The sequence below is a fragment of the Falco naumanni genome, chromosome 8, assembly GCF_017639655.2.
Source record: "Falco naumanni isolate bFalNau1 chromosome 8, bFalNau1.pat, whole genome shotgun sequence".
Classification (NCBI taxonomy): Eukaryota; Metazoa; Chordata; class Aves; order Falconiformes; family Falconidae; genus Falco; species Falco naumanni.
In genome coordinates, this window is record NC_054061.1 from 46862860 (window position 1) to 46877615 (window position 14756).

The following is a 14756-nucleotide window of genomic DNA, read 5'->3' on the forward strand; positions in this document are numbered from 1 at the left end:
TCAAAGATTTGAACCCATGCTTCCATCTGCCTCCTTTTTTCCACAATTCTCTAAATAAAAGATTCAACAGCTAAGGGTCACCAGTCTGTTTTCTGTGATCACACTGAGCCATCAGATATGTCTAAGCATGTGGGTTCTGGCCAACTTCCAAGTGTAGCTTCCAGCCACATTTAGGGACACACATCCCTATAAATTGTTCAAACAAACCTACACCAAATGATATCTTTCGGATTTCACTCAAAACATAATAAAGACATTTTCCTAGTCTTCTTCATGCTTGCAGTAATTCTTTGTAGTAACTTGAACACACGCATTAGGTATTAAAGTATATAATATATTTATAAGTGTATGTTGCAACACTGACCAATAATTTGTGCAACCAATTTTGGAGAACTGTAAAGAACTCATTTTTCAAAGTTGCTCTTAATTGCAAGCTCAGTTGAAAGGTCTTCAGTTGGGACAACAAAAACAAAGGATCCTTAATTTTTCAGAGTTAAAATCTGTGCTTAAGTATAGGGTGAATTCCAAAGCCTCCAAGCAATACAAAAATTCTCACTAGCACTTTATTTCAACAAGCACTTCAGAGTTTCATTACTTATATTAGAAAGATGTACAGTAAATACACCTTGCAACATGATCTTATATTTTTAGTCTACTAAAGAAAATGTTTCCTATAGTGGTAGACAAATGATGTGATTAAAAGATTACATATTCTAGGACCAAGTTTTATAGTTAAAAAATGGCATTTTCCTCAATTAAGACTCACAAAATATGGTCCTAATTGATTTGTTTAACAATAAACGTGGCCATGGTTACAATTAATGCCAAAGTCTTTTGCCAATTTATTTCTCTTTCTGTCCTTTGGGATTTCTCCTTCTCATAATACACTTGCAAGAAACAATAACTCTTGAAAATGTCTGCAAGGAGTTAATTCCAAACGATAAAGCAATCCAGTCCAGAAAGCAGCTAAGATTGAGCTTATGTCAACAGGTAGAATTTACAGTCCCACAAAAAGAAATGTTTAACAGTCAACTATTTAGCTGCAATAAATCAGACTTTCACTATGTTCTTCTTATCACTGTGATCTATAGATGAAAAGCAGTATATAGTAGCTAATTATTAATTTTATTTATTACCATAGGCAGGATTTTCTAGTAGTATTCTGTTCCTTAATGTGAAACTAGGGATCAGAACTTTATGATGACCTGAAGCTGATTTCTTAACAGTTTCGATTTCCTGCTCTTCATAGTCACCATAAATCTTGTTTTCCTCCTCAAAACTTCAGATGTTTCTAACTTCTTATCTATCAGCCTCTAAAGTGCTTCCAGACTCCCACAAATGTTTTAGCAGACTCCGCAGGCTTCCCTGCCACTCCGCTAAATGTAAGGCCATATATCTCTTTTGGGGGAGTTCCCCACTGAAGAAGCCATACCATGCGAAAAACATGTAAGCAGGGAGGACCCAGAGGTACCCCAGTCTCGGCTGTGTTTAAAGTCTGAACCCATGCTGTCATCCTAACTTGCCTAGCATACAAACGGACTGGACAAGCCTGTGCTTAAGCTCACCAGGCCAAAGCAAGAGACAAGATTCAGCAATTCTTCTCTGTGTCTGCAATCCCCAGGTCAGGCAAGGCTATGATGGCCCAAGTCCTCCACCAACTGTTCCATCATGCTTTGTAATGGCATCGTATGACTGATCTCAATATGGAAATGTGAAACCCGGATCAAGGACTACATAGTGCTTAATCCAAAACTTTGATAGCAGAGATGTCATCACATAGGCATTGGTAAGTTTCCAGCCTTAAAACTGTCTGTCTTAAAAAAAGGAGGAGGGTGAGGACTGAGGAAGGAGAGCAGAGAAACTGGAGAGGGGCATGGTCAGGAGAGAAAAGGAACCTGCAAAGACACGCTTCATCACAGCTTAAGCATTTGAGAACTATAATCTTAATGAAATACTTTGCATTTGCCCTACCTATGTTCTTTACAAATCACAGCCACTAGAACAGGTCAGTACAACAGACAGTTTCCTGTTCAATATGACTTTGACACTTGGTTGAATCCCTTGGCAGTGTTCTCAAGCAGTAAAACCAGGGCTCTTTCCCAGCTCCACTATAAGCTGTCAGGAAGTGTCACACTTCTAGGGAAAGCACGGGGCAAAGTCAGAAGGAAAGGAAAGGGGATTTACAATGCTTACATAGCTGTTAGAGCTGCTTCTGTAATAGAAAATGCTAACAGCAGTGCAGCTCAGCAAAGCCATTCTTTTGCCCAAAAGTAATCTTAAAAAAAAGCCACGTAATAAAAGATATCCTGGTACTGAAAAACAAGCAGTGTAACATGGAAGGACAGTGTGGTATGGAATAAGAAATCTTATATGACACACTGGCTCCTCACGTGAAAAATGGTCTAAGATGCCATTCATTACTTGGGTCTGCAGTTCTTAAAGAATACAAAGTGAATATATAAAAGGCTTCTCTCCTTCGATAGCATTATCCTTTCCAGTGTTGTGGTACATTTGATTAATGTCTAGCAACCTGAGGGATAAGGTGCCACATTTGCATTGCATGAAACACGAAATGACACAGGACTCATTGTCATGTTTCCTGATGGTGCTTTCATGTTCAATTATGTTGTTTTTTAAGCCGTTTGTTTTGCTTCTGCTGCTTGCATGGGCTCATGTGAATAGTTTAGTATTTGGGTCATGTGGCTTTGGTCACATGTGGTAGAGTTTATAGTATTTTATACATTTTTTCTATAAATAGGTGCTGAGAATATCCTGCCCCATCTCTGCATTTGACTCCTAGATGCAGCATTCACAGATGCAATTCTCTTGTGTGAAGCAGAGCTGAATGTTTACAGATGTGTTTGACAGAGCTAGCTTTCTGCTAAAAACTCTTTCCAAATCATGTTTTTCTTACTAAAATGAGGGAGAGTTCATAAAATGGGAATCCGTGTTTGATGGGAAACATGCTGCTAAGAAATACCATCATGTTGTGAAACACAGGAAAAAAATGTGAAGAACAGTTGTATGATGTCATTGGAGGACGGTTTTTTTCCCCTAATTTTGTAGGGATAAACACACAGAATTGCAGCTGATTTGTTTATCTTCCTCCACATCTAGGGCACCCTGTCTCAGTTGAATGCTTTACTGAAGTGCAAGAATAACTATTTTCCCCAAGGAAAACTGCATGCTCTTTTGTGAGCCTTTTCAAAAATGTTTTTGAAGTGACCATTCTGTTCTACCTTCTGCAGTGCCTGCAGTTGCCAGGGCTTCTTCCTCTCTGCCCCATTTGCAACCACAGGCAATGGGAGTCTGCTGGGAAGTGCAGGAATGAAACAGCGTTCTCTGGATTCCTTCTCTCCCCACACACCCTAACATGGCTCTTCACTGCGGATGTAATGTGTTGCACTGACAGTTATAAAATTACCCTTCTGATTCTGATTATTTTTCCAGACAGATACCACTAGGTTGCTTTGTTATATTTGGATGCGTTCTTCTTATTATTTACTAATTCACATTTCTCAAGGGCAAGGCCTGCCTAGGATCAGCAAAGGGCGGACAAGTCTGCATCTGCTCTCAAGCACCCCTCTCCATTGCTGTTGATTCTCACTGCACACTGCTCCCTCCTTCACCCTTTCCTTACTCTTCTGTGCCTCAACATTTTTGTCCACTTTGCCAAGTCCCTCAAACATCTGCTTCCTCCACCCTGCTCTTGTGCTCAAGAATGTCTCTGGCAGAAGCCTATGACCAGAATGACTTCCTCCACCAGAGATCTATTCTTCCCTCTTGGTCTCACCCCAACAGAACACATCTCCCAGCGCAAGTCTTGACTGCAACTTCTAGTGATCTCAATTCAGATCTTTGCCTTCCTCTACTTCCCTTTTCACAGCATGAGACTGTGACAGTCTCTCAAAAGAAGCTTGAGAGGGCATGACTGTCTTATCAGTTTACCTTTACCTTCACTGATTATTCCCAATTCTCTTCCATGTAGTATCTACTGCAGATGCAGGAGTTTCTCATCTGTTTTCCACCAGCCAGCCCATGATCACCTCCTGAACTTCCCCCTCAGGCTCTGGCTGCATTCTTTTTTTACTCTTTATCTAAAAATGGAAATATAGAACAATCTCTTCCTCCTAAATCACCCCCCCCCCCCAACCATACAGAAACACAACTGACTTTAATCTCTAAACTCATTCTGTGTTGTCAATACCATTACACAGAATTTTTCACACCATGTCCACCCAAGATCCTCTCTAGCATGGCTTTCCTCCTCAAATTTCAATAAAGATGCTGTCATTAGAGTTTCAAGTGATTGTTGTCTAGACAGATCTCACAGCCACTTACTCCTTTTTCATTCCCTCTATGTATTATTTTCAACACTTGCTAGTGCATATGTTCAAGCAAATATTTACCTCCTCACACCCCTAATTTCATTGACATCATCATATCCTAATTGCCATATTTCTTCGACAGATCCTTTAGAAAGACTCTCCCATTCTTTCTTCCAGTTTTCTACGGGACTCTATGCCACAACTAAATTATGCCCTTTAACGTATTTCAGCCTCTTTTCAAGACTAAAGACTTGTTTGTTGACTCCCCACGTTCATGACAGGAATCTTTACTAGCAGCACTGAAACCTAACAGATATGTGGCCACTACCTAGAGTCCAGCATAACTTTAGTACACACTTCCTTCTTCCTCTGTTTTAAGCACTTCCCACCATCTCAATCACAGTAATCTACCCAACATGATTACAAGCTTCTTTGTGTCACGAATTTGAGAAGATCCTCTTTTCCCTTGACCCCTCTGGTCTTCACATTCAGACCAGGTCTAATTTTCACAGCTGAAACTCCCCACAGCCCTCATCCTTTTGCAGCTTGGCTGAAAAACCTTCTTTCATTTAACTGAAGTAGCTTTGCCTCACTCTAAACCAAAGCAAGTCACAAAGATCTTTCTTCTAGCTTCAGCTCTAGGGCTTCTCTCTAGGCATCTCTTGAGTTGCTGCTCTTTCCTTACTGTACTTTCTTTTTAATTTTTCTGATGGAACAAATACAGTGCTCATTTGACTTCTAAGAGGCTTAAAACCGCTGAAATTAAAACAGCCATGAAAAAAACCCAGACCAAAAGTTACTCACCTCCCTCCTTTTTCCCTGAACAGAGCAGAGCTTATACAACAGGCAGGAAGGGGTAAAATAGCTTGGGAGACCAAGGCAGCTGGTCTCATCAGACAACCGCACCCAGCTGTTTTATATATGGGACAGGAAGAGGAAATTAGAAGCTAGAGTAGGAGGATAATTCCCTGTTCAGAAGCTTAATGTGAAAAGACTGTTGTATTAAAGGCCATATTTGTTTGTGCTACATAAAGATTTGAACAAATAGGAAGTATTGTCACTGTTAGCAGGAAAAAAGGGGAAAGCATTTTTATGTATTTTTCCTGTGGCTTGTGCCTTTTTTTCTCTTTACTATGACACTTCTAAGATATTGCATGTTTTACCAGGATACCAAAAACGGAAACTGATTTTGTTGGATTTGCCTTTCCAATTTTTTGCCCAGTTCTTACATGTTTTCCTTTACACAGCCATTTGTCACAAAATACAAAGATGGAAAATTAATATTGTCTCTAATTCTGTGAAGTTTTTAGTCTTGACTCCATGCCAATTTAAATAATTCTTCCAACCTAAACTTTACCCACAGGATCACATAGCATGCTTGGTCTCTAAAATATTTGTATTAAATTTCTATGGCCTATCAAACAGCTGATTCGGGCTATTAAAAGGTCACTCACTAGAGCAAGCAGTGATTTCTCTTTCAGTTTGTGAAGCATTTTGGGAAAATACTGTAACTAGGTTGAACTTTCAAACTCTGCTGATACCAAAGAAGCAACAAGAAGGAACCCCCTCCTCTTACTCTCTGAATAATATATCCATTTCTCTGCTATAGTGATAACCTGTTGGTTTTTTTTTTAATACCTAAGTAAATTCACTAGTTTATAGCAAGAAGCCCTGCTCATAAGGAAAGAGAGGAATACTGAGTCTCCTGTCTTTCTGCAGTTTTTGATTACATCATTTTTTCATTAAGCATGGTTGGTATTACAAGCAATACACAGCTTAGAATTGCCAATCTTGTAATAATTTGCAGCAGATCTGCTGTAAGATGAAGCAAACTCATTTCTAAACCTCATTACATTCTATAACTTCATTCTTGTTTTTACTTTCATTAATAAAAAGACACAGTTCATGCTACATTTTCTATGAATCAATGAAGACTAATGGAATCGTACTTCACACACTTGAAATGAGAACTAAGTTGAAAATGAATATGGAAATTAGTACAATGTATTTAGAAATTTACCATTACTGGACTAAAAAACTACAGCAACGTAATAAAAAAAGGTCCATAATGGCTGCAGATCTATTTCATGGACTCATAGTTTCCCTTTTTATCATAGAATATAATTTTTAGAATGTTTGAAAAGTTTAATTCCTTGAATTTAAACTCTTGCAAAATGTGTCTACTGCATAATGAGAAAGTTTTAATGCCAAGATCATTTGACATATGTGAGAAACAGACATCAATATTTCTACCTGGTTCTCACAATCATTGCCTGTTCAGTGGGTGTAAATTGCTGTATTTTTTTCTTTTAATTTTGTCATCCTTAAAGCTCAGAGTGTGAGGAAAAAAAATTATTGCTGTTGATACATCTCAAGTTTTTGATAGTGGATGTTGTTAGAATGTCTTCTGTCCCACAACATTCATGGAATGGAATTTTCTTCAGCTGCATGTGCCATCTGTAATGATGATGCTTCTTTCAAGTCTGGGAATAACAAACAGAAGTGGCTCTGCATGATCTAGTTGTCCAGAGAACTCACTTGCTGCAAACACCTCACAGTGGCTCCAAAGCAGCTGAATTTTTATGGTGCTCTACCTTCTATAGGAAGATTTAGGTAGATTCCCAGATTTAATCTCAACCTGCCTCAAAGTAAAATGAGCATTGTGCTTGGAATCCAAATATTTTCCTGTCAGTGCTATGTATTGTTGTTTACAGCTATGCTAATGTTTTTTGCTTTTTTTGTGTTGTTTTACTTTTGACATCATTATTAACACAAATGAAATGCATTATGTCCAAGTGTTTGGCATCCCTGGAGTATAAATGGAGTATGTGAGTTGCAAATGAGGTTTTCTTCACATACATAGGATTGGCTTCTGTGAGTAACCCTGCTGAAATCACTTGAATGACTTGCTTTTTAAGAAGTCTGGGGGCTTACATATGTAGTAGAATCTTATACGAAATATTCTTCAGATTATTTATCTTTGAAAAATACATATTAAATATGGGAAGATGGAGCAAAATATTTAAAATAATTTTATCCATAGCTGCTAATTATGACATTAAAGTAGATATTTGCATTTATTTGTATATACTTAAATATGAAGACTTAAAAACTGAACCAATGTTCTGAACTATGTCTTTAAGAACCACCTAGTGGACAAACTTCATACAGCAATTTTATGTAATACTACCTCTGCAGCATTACACACTCCTTTCTTTTTTGGGGAAAAAAAAAGAAAGAAAAGGATTCATCTATATAGGGGTGTAAAGGAGAGGGGAAGAAATGCACTCAATTACCGCTCTGTTGCAAATTTCCAATAAATGTCAGTGTAGAAAGAAAATTTATTTGCCCAAAAAGATATATTAAAAAATATAGTATGTTGCCTTTTTATGTTGCTTTTTTTTACATGGAAAAGGTGTGGAACTGATAGGCTGTTTAATGAAAAAATGTAGAAAACTGTTTTTCTACTAGATAATGCATAAAATTCAGGAAAATACTTGCTTAGTTCTGACAGAACCTGCATTCCATGCAACCATGCATTGTATCTTCAGTCTCCAAACCAGAGTAAACTGTAAAGTGAAAGCAAACAGCATCTATATTAAAAACTAATGATGTAAAAAATGTCTTCAGTAATAATAATCTAAAATGTGAGTAACCTCAGACATGCTGCCTTCTTCCATTATGGAAATTTAAATATATATTTTCTCAATTCAACTGTATTCCACTATTCCACATAGTTAGCAATACATATTCACCCTACTACATAAAGCATACCTTGTCATTTGCAATGTAGAGCTATTGCCTATGTTATAAAGAATAAAGATGTATTTGATTGTCTTTATAACAGGATTTCCTCAATTTATCTTCATTCAGATTTGTTAAATATTCATTTATTCATTGCAGAATCTTGCATATTTCCTTATTCTGCACTCAGACAAAGTGTTAATAAGGGATCTTATGTACAAACCATATTTTTCTGTCATTTGCTTGTTTCTAAATATACCAGGAAGCTCTTGGACATATACTACATATACCAGGAAGCACAGCTTTATGGAGGTATTTTTCCCTCTTGTCCTTTCTATCACTGGCACAAACCAGCATATTTTGTAAAATCCCAAAATAGGGTTTGATGCTTGGTGCTACTTAATTCAGCTGTCTTACAGATTCTGGAAATAAGGCCATTACTGTGCAGCAGGAATGTAAATTAATTTTTACATAGTATTCTCTATGGTATGAAATGGTTATTTCTCATTATTCCTTATAAGAAGAACCCTTCCTTTCTCAGGGACCCCCTCTATACCCTTTACGTGTTCCAGTTCAGGGAAAATGTTTGCACTCAAGAGGAATATGTTGTCATGGAAATTCACATGGACGAAGTTATTTCTGTGGAACAGTCTACCGTTGGAGCAGCAGAAGACTGAGGAAAAAAAAAAGTGCCCACAGTGTTTGAAGCTGGAGTCCTTGTGTGTGTGGAAAATACATGTTTTAGCAGCTACCTCTTTGTAGAAGCTGGAGTAGATCAGTTCTGGCCAGAAGGCAATTTAGAATTTGAACCTATTTGCTAATGAAAGGAAAAGCTTTCCAAAAAAGTAATGTGAATGGAGGTAGGGTCAGAAATGAGCCACAAACACATGTCATCAGATTTTAGACATGGTAATGATTCATATTAAAATCCTAGTACTCCTCTGCTGTCTTAGATATGGCCACAGTCCTCCAAGGAGATCTATCTCTCTTGGCCTGAATGCTGTTTTCTTGTTTGGGTTATGCCACATAACCAGGACTAATCAGAGTTACTGGTTAATCAGAACCCGCAGTAGTAGAAGGGAGGGAAGGAGGGAGGGAGTGGCCCAGCATATTTGAGACCTACCCTGCAGTGGACTGGTAAGACGTCCAAGACCCCTTGTCACCTGCCACTTGTGAAAGTCTCCGTGAGTTCCTCATCTCCCATTTGCCCACATGGTTTTAGCTCATTGAAGATTCAGGTACGTGGCTCCGAGGATAAGGCAGGTTTGGCAGCTGCATTCTTACAGGCTGGATTTTACCTGTGGGATTAGAAAAGAATACATCATGCTCTAAACTTTTGAAAAAATATTTTCAAAACAACACATAGAATGTATTCCCACTCACTTGAAACACAGAGCTAGCAGATGAAAACCAGGAATGAAAACAATTATAAATAGCCCAGAATAGCTGCACTGAACACAAACCAAATAAAGTGGAAAAACAAGCAAGTGACATAACTCTTTTGAAGTTTACTTGATACTGAAAGAGGTTCTGTACAAATGAACCGTGATTGCTTCAGGAATATGGGTGATGCCAAGATCTTGGTCATCCTTAAATAATACATATGAAATTATTGGGAGGGGATTGGAAAGTTGGGTGTGAAGTGGCAGAAAAAATTTCCCTGGTTTCCAGAGCCCAAGTTATTCTGAAACCTCTGGTAAGTCTGCTAAGTTACTGTAGTCATGCAGAGGATTGTCTAAATTGCACAAATTCCCCCCACCAGTAATTCTATGGGCCAGGATCCTTATTGGACTCCACAGCACCTCCTTCTAGAACTCCTGCTCCTCAGCACACACACTGTGCACTGGAGTACCGAAGTACTCTGCAAAGCTTATTCCACATTCTCTACATAGCTTATTCCACATTCTCTACATCAAAGGAATCCTTTCTCTGCAGAACTGGGACTTTTATGACTCCTTTCTGCTACATTAAAGGAACTGGATTGAGGATCTTCACCATTTGTGTAAAAGACTTCCTTCTTCTGTGCTTACTTGGGGTTAAACAAACAACTTATTTTTATACGGCCCTCAAAACCAGCTTGAAAGCACCAGAAAATCAGCTGCAGCAAACTGTGTTCTGCTACCAGCAGCAAAACAGAGGAAGACTTCAACATCTGTGATTAAGAACAACTGTGCCCAGGACAACTGCTACAATTGCTGGTTGACAGGCAAAGAAATCTTGCTTGTTCAAACTCAGTTCAGCAGTCTGAAAGGTGTGTAATCTTAAAAAAAAAAAAAAAAAGTAAGTGTGATCATCTGATGGTCACCCATATAAAAGAAATTTGCAACTCTAACAGAGATTCTTTTTTACATAAAGACTGCTGCATCCTACTGGCTGGGTTAGCAGAAGATAGCATCCCTGCCACAGATTTTTTTTTTTTTAAATTCAGTATTGACACAATTTGGGTGAATATTCACATTGCTGCTGTTCACTTCTATTTATTCTATGATAAATTCACAAATGAGGCTGGAATTAACACTCCTAAGAAAAGGAACAACTCCCTGATGAACTCCAATCTAATCTGTCTAGTAAAGAAACAGCTACACATACTTGGGAGTGGGGATTGGCTTCAATATGCCCAATTTTGCAGTTGTTGCAAGATGCTCTTTTGTACTTTATGTCTTTATTGATGTCAGGCCATGACACAAACTGCATACAGCAGGTTTTGGGACCCTGACACCTTTCCTATAGCAGGTTTTAGAATGTCCATAACACATGGGATTGCTCACTCCTAAAACCACGGAAATTAGTAAAGCTGTTAAATGTGGTGGATTAGCCAAAGTATAAAAATGCAAGAAAAACCTTGTATTCGTTAATTCCTCTGGTACTCATTTGATGCTTTCCCCAAGACCTGTTCTAGCTTTCTGTATTTTCTGATTTGTGTCAGGCAGCACAGACACTCAGTCTAGCTGCCAACAGCTTTTACTGAAGGTTAGCAGGCTGGTGTCCACCAACTCCAGCTTAACAGGTCGGTTAGTACATTTTATGAAGACATTTTCAGCTCGTGGACATTCTAGCTAAATTCTAGGTGCAACTGGAGAATTTCCTACTTTTAATGACCACAAGAAGTGCATGGTTAAAACCATGCCGGATGATTTAAGCCTGACTAGAAATGCTTGGCATTACACACTTGTCAGTGATTTGCTGCCAGAGTAGACCACTACTGAGTGTGTGTGCCTCTGTGGGTGTATGAGGAGGAAAAAACAAACAAAACACAACTGGCTCCCAATCTGTTCCTGCTGCTACTGTTAGATGTCTTTTCATAGACTGCCAATGCTTCTTGCATCAGTGCTGCTGGTATTGATAAATGTAATTTGTCATTTGAATGGCAAAATTTTAAAGCTCAATTTACAGTTTGCTGTGATGAGTTCCAAAGGTCTCCTCAGTCCAAAGGGAATGCTCAGTCAGGATTCGCTTTAAATGCCTCATTTTATTAGGGAGATACAAAACACCTCTCCCTGTAAACTCAGGTTAAGGGCCCTAGACAGCTCTTTTAGAAAGTTCATGGACTAAAGAGGAAAGGAGATGGGCAGAAGAAGGTGTTCTTGTTTATACTGTAGTAACAAACTACCACTAGTTCCCTCTACAACTTGCTAAGGCACCGCAGACCAGAAGCCCTGCGGTGTCTGGGTGGTGAAAGCTGCAGCTGCGTAAAGATCTTCCAGGGCATGAATGAGGTGCTGCGTTCTGTTCCCCTCAACCTCCGTTTTGGGAGGAGGAAGGGTGTAAATCCAAAGACCTTTCCCACGCCTGCCCTCTAATGGTGGCAGCGTCCCCAGAGAAAAAATCCCACACAGCAAAGGTGACCGCTTGACCTAACTACACAGTTTTGCTGTAGCTGTTCTGTCATTTTGAACAGTTCAGAAAAAGACAACATCGAATTGTTTGACATACCCTCATTCAGGTTGAGTAGTTTTCCTGTAATGGTTAAACAGCTTGATTCTGTACTGGTTTACACCGAGTCTGCCTTTTAAAATCAACAGCTTATGGCAGAGTAGAATTGGGCCCTTTACTTGCTTAAGGCATTGAGCATCTTTCACCTTTGCACACAGTTGTCATGACAAATCATTCCTACTACAAGCTTCTGATGTCCTAATTTCCATTTTTCTTCATCTGTTTTATTAAGTGTTCAGAATACGCCTGCACATGCAAATGGTTGCAAGCGGCAGTGCCGTAGGGATCCATCTAAACGTGGCCTGTTACTAAACAGCAGCCCTAGCCAGAAAGGCCCTTTTCACTGTAATCCTGAAATATTCCTGATGAGCTATTGCAAGAGTGACATACAGTGCTGGGATGAACCTCTCCCTCCACTGCTGTGGGCACTGGCCTTGTTCTCCTTTCAGTGGGGGGTCACTGGCAGGAGAATACCACCCTGTCACTCAGGGCTGCCCCAGGAATGGGAAACCAGCTTCCACTCAGGACTGAGCAATGCCACCAAATGTGTTCCCGAGCAGCATGGCCAAAACCCATCTCCAAGGACCAAATTCAGGGTTAAAGTAGACGAAAGTGCAAGTTACATGATGGAAAACTGATCTCAACAGGACCATCCCACAAAGGGACCAGAAAAGGGTGTAGATTTCCAGTTTTGACTCCCCTCTAAATACGGTTTCAGTTTTAAGAGAGAGATAAAGCCCAAAAGCACCTTCCGGGCATTTACACCTTACAATGCTTCCTCACATTCTCCCGCTTCTGAATGTCAGGTGGCTCAGCATGCTCTGCTGTTTCCACAGTGGCAAAATCCGTCTTCATCTGTTATTACTAGGACAAGCCCTTGTTCAGCATTCTTATCACTTTTCTGTCCCTGATTTGATTTTCTCTTTGCCCCCAAATTCAATTTTCCAGCAAATTATCCCAGCTGCTCGCAAAGCCTCCCCCGAGCACAGGCAGCAGGCTGTGTTCCTCTGCGGCACACGCTGCTCATGGCGCCTGCCCGGCCCCGGCCGCCGCCGCCCGCCTCCTCCCTCAACGAGGAGCGACGGGAGAGACCGCGGCCCCCCTCCGGGAGGCAGCCGCCACCCGGGCCCTCCGGCAACCGACCGAACGCGGCCCGAGGGGTAGCGGTGCCGGCGATCGCACCCGCCCCGCACAGGGTTAGAGCACCGCTTGATACCGCCCCCACCTCCCCTCACACCACAGGACGCGGCGCGACAAGATGGCGACGGGCAGGCAGCGTACCGCCTCGCCTTTTGTGTCGTGGTTGCCCTCCCCCGCCCGCGCCACCGCCCAGCAACAGCGACACCCAGCGGCGCCTCGGCGCATCGCGGGCTCCTGCCGGCCGCGTTTTCTCCGCCTTTGTACCACCCTCGCTCGTTGTTACGCCTGCGACGTCAGAGGGGCGCCCCTCCCTCACGCGTTGTAACCGTGTGTGACGCCAGAGAAGACAGGCCGGACGTCACGCGTGTGCCCTCGCTCCCGCCACAGCACCTTTTTCCAATGCTGCCGGTGAGGGCTGGCACAGCCCCCCCCGGGCCTGCGTCGTGTGGGGCTGACACCCCAAACATCCCCCTTCGGGACGCAGGGAGCGGGGGAGAATCCACGCCGAGGGCAGGGTGGGGGGGATGGGCAGCGCTAACTCACCCGCGGGCCCGCGGGGATGGCATGGGGTGCAGTGGGAGAGCAGGGCCCAGGAGCCGGGGGTTGTCTGGTGCCTTACCGGGTGCTGTTAGGTGGCCTGCCCCCAGCGCACTGCCCTTGGCGTCACTCGCTGTCACCGCCTGTGAGAGGCAGGTGCCCGATCCTCCGAAGAGGAGCGACAGACCTGTTCCGGAGCCTCGGGCACTGCACAAGGTCTCAGCCACTGCTGGGGCCTCTCATCTGCTGCCTCGAAGTGCACCTGTGAAAAAGTGACAAGCAAATGATTCTTTTCTGTGCTTTTTCACAACTTCTCACATTCAGCTGAAAATTCCAGTGTTCTCTGGTACAGGCTGTAATAGCCTATGGCCTTTGATATCAAGATTATTTTGTCTGTTTAGGTATTTGTATATTTTGCCCAACAAAAATACGGTTACAGTTGGATATTTCTAAGAATTAAAACCACTTGTGATGTAAATAAAAATCATACTGTTTGCTCAACCTTCTGATTAGCTGTTTATTTATATAACAAAAACCCTCTCCCAACTCATACTTGAATAGCTAACAAGACCTGCTGTATTTAAATTAAACACTGAATACATAGCAAGTTTCATATTCCAAACACATGGTTTTGCATAAATGCAATACCTGAAAGGGCCCCAAAGCAGCGTACGCCACAGGTTTGCATTGAATGTCACTGGTCCTATTTGCGTAATGCAAAAGAAAATCATTGTCTTGCACACATACCAAAGAGCAGTGCTGTAATGTAAGTTGAAGGAATACATTAGGTCAGGGATAGCAACCAGTGAATGCTGATGGCCTGCAGAGGGTATGGAGAGGATGTATGGAAGAAAATGGAGGGGTTACTTGTATAGCAATTACTGTAAAAACACACATCTGCATTTTCCAGGGAGCTCAGAATCCCCATGAAGTTCTGTACCAGCTCTCACCCTTATTCTGGGAGGAGACGGATTTGAGAACATCATTTAACTGAGGAGTTTGCTTTGCTATCTCACTCTCCACTTGTGTAAGTCTCCAGTGTCTAATAATGTAGCTAGTCTTGATTTCAGTTTT

General features: G+C 41.3%; 1 long non-coding RNA gene across 1 annotated transcript; it reads right to left on the reverse strand.

Moving 5' to 3' along the window:
* Window positions 1-7829: 7829 nt before the first annotated feature.
* Window positions 7830-13933, reverse strand: LOC121092157. Its single transcript, XR_005829212.1, has 3 exons — window positions 13765-13933; window positions 9196-9370; window positions 7830-7897 (listed from the first exon to the last, which is right to left on the reverse strand). It is a non-coding gene; the product is annotated as an uncharacterized LOC121092157 (long non-coding RNA).
* Window positions 13934-14756: the final 823 nt, after the last annotated feature.